Below are 2813 nucleotides of genomic sequence, written 5' to 3' on the forward strand. Positions count from 1 at the left end.
GGGAATGGAAACTGGGATTCCTTGGGAATGGGGATTGGAATTCCTTGGGAATGGGGATTGGGATTCCTTGGGAATGGGGATTGGGAACGGGGGTTGGGAATGATCTCAGGTTCCTTGGGAATGGGGATTGGAATTCCTTGGGAATTGAGGCCAGGATTGGGAATTGAGGCCAGGAATTCCATGGGAATTGGGGCCAAGAATTCCTTGGGAATGCCCAGGGATTCCTTGGGAATGCCCAGGGATCGGGAATTGGGGCCAGGAATTCCTTGGGAACGGGAGCCGGGAGCTCCTGGAATCTCGGGCCTGGCCGGGATTTTCGGGATCATCCCATCCCGACCATTCCATGGATTCGGCCCCGGGTTCTCTGGGAATTCCATCCCAAAATCCCAACATTCCATTGGAAGCCGTTCCCCAAATCCCAAATCCCTCCCCAGCTCTGCCGGGAACAAAAATCTCTGGAAAAACCTCGGGAATTCTCCTGGATTCCCGGATCCGGAGCCGCCGGAATTTCCCGGGAAACTTCAGAATCCTGGCCGTGGAATTTTATGCATGGAATTTTATCCATGGATTTCTGGTCCTGCAATTTTATCCATCGAATTCTGACCCTGGAATTGTGGCTATGGAATTTTATCCATGGAATTTTTATGCTTGGAATTTCGGCCTGGGAATTCCGGCCTTGGAATTGTGGCTATGGAATTTAATCCACGGAATTTTATCCTGGGAATTTAATCCTGGGAATTGTGGCTGTGGAATTCCGGCTGTGGAATTCTATCCGTGGAATTTTGTCCGTGGAATTTTGCCTGTGGGATTTTTATCCATGGAATTCCAGCTGTGGGATTTTGGCCATGGAATTCTGGTCTTGGTATTTTATCCATGGAATTCCGGCAGTGGAATTTTGTCCGTGGAATTCTATCCATGGAATCCTGGCCCTGGAATTTTATCCTGGGGATTCTGGCTACGGAATTCTGGCTACGAAATTCCGGCTGTGGAATTCTATCCGTGGAATTTTGTCCGTGGAATTTTGCCTGTGGGATTTTTATCCATGGAATTCCAGCTGTGGGATTCTGGCTACGGAATTCTGGCTGTGGAATTTTGTCCGTGGAATTTTGTCCGTGGAATTTTATCCATGGAATTCTGGCCCTGGAATTTTATCCATGGAATTCTGGCCCTGGAATTTTATCCATGGAATTCCAGCTGTGGAATTCTGGCTGTGGAATATTCTGGGCATGGAATTGCAGCCGTGGAATTTTGTGGGGTTTTATCCATGGAATTTTGCCCATGGAATTCTGGTTGTGGGGTTTTATCCATGGAATTTTGCCCATGGAATTCTGGCCGTGGGGTTTTATCCATGGAATTTTGCCCATGGAATTCTGGTTGTGGGGTTTTATCCATGGAATTTTGCCCATGGAATTCTGGCCGTGGGGTTTTATCCATGGAATTTTGCCCATGGAATTCTGGCCGTGGGGTTTTATCCATGGAATTTTGCCCATGGAATTCTGGTTGTGGGGTTTTACCCATGGAATTTTATTCATGGAATAACGGCCATGGAATTCTGTCCATGGAATTTTTTTTCTGCGGGATTTTTTTATCCATGGAGTTCTGGCTGTGGAATTGCGGCTGTGGAGTTTTATCCACGGAAATAACGGCCATGGAATTTTACCCATGGAATTTTGGCTAGGGAGTTGTGGCGGTGGAATTTTATCCATGGAATTCTGGCGGGGGAGTTTCATCCGTGGGATTTCAGCTGCGGAATTCTGACTAGGGAATCTTGGCTGCGGAATTGTGGCTATGGAATTTTACCCCTGGAATTTTATCCGTGGAATTCTGGTCCTGGAATTTTTTACCCCTGGAATCCCGGAGCCCCCGGCAGCCTCGGATCCACCCGGACGGGACCTTCTGGGGATTTTTTGGGAATATCCCCCCTTGGATATCGGAATTCCCGGCTGGAATTTTCCCCAAGGAATTCCTTGGAGATTCCAGAGGGGTTGGAGGGGGAGGAGTTTTCTCCAAGGAATCTCCGGGAATTCCCAGTTTGGAGCTCCGGGGTCTCCCGGGCTCGCAGGGAAATCCGGGAGCGGCTTTTTTTGGGATTCCTTAAAAAAAAAAAAAAACAACCATAAAAAATTGGAATTTTTCCCGGTTTTTTGGAGCCGTCCCGGGCGGGGATTGAGGAATTCCTGAATTCCCGAATTCCGGGAGCCGGGGACGTGCGGATCCGGGAGCTGGGGCTGATTTCATGGAGCAAAAATGTCCCGGAAAAGGGAAAAAAAAAATATAAAAAAAATTATCCCGGGAGCTGCGGGAGGGGGGGGAGGGGGATGGGGGAGGGGCGGAGGGGGAGGGAAAATGGGGAAAAAACGGGAAAAAAGGGAAAAAACAGGAAAAGGGGAAAAAAGAGGGGAAAAAAGGGGAAGAGAAGGGGGGGAAAGGTAAAAAACGGGGGAGAAAAGGAGGAAGGGGGAGGAAAAAGAGGGAAAAGGGGGAGGAGAAAAATTGGGGGAGAAGAGGGAAAAAAGAAGGAAAAAATTGGAAGAAAGGGGGGGGGAAGGGAAAAAGGAGGGGAAAAGGAAAAAAAAATGAAGGGAAAAAGGGGGAAAGGAGGGAAAAAGAAAGGAAAAATATTAAAAAAGGGGGGAAATGGGAAAAAGGGGGAAAAGGAGGGAAAAATAGGAAAAAAGGGGGAAAAAAGGGAAAAAAAGGAGAAAAAAAATGGGAAAAAAAGGGGAGGAAAGGGAGAAAAAAGGGAAAAATTGGGGGGGGAGGGGAAAGGAAAAAAGGGAAAAATTGGGGGAAAAGGGGAAAAAAGGAAAAAG

This window comes from Pseudopodoces humilis, chromosome 1 (genome assembly GCF_049639895.1).
Source record: "Pseudopodoces humilis isolate 2021_Gansu_Grassland_sample_001 chromosome 1, ASM4963989v1, whole genome shotgun sequence".
Classification (NCBI taxonomy): Eukaryota; Metazoa; Chordata; class Aves; order Passeriformes; family Paridae; genus Pseudopodoces; species Pseudopodoces humilis.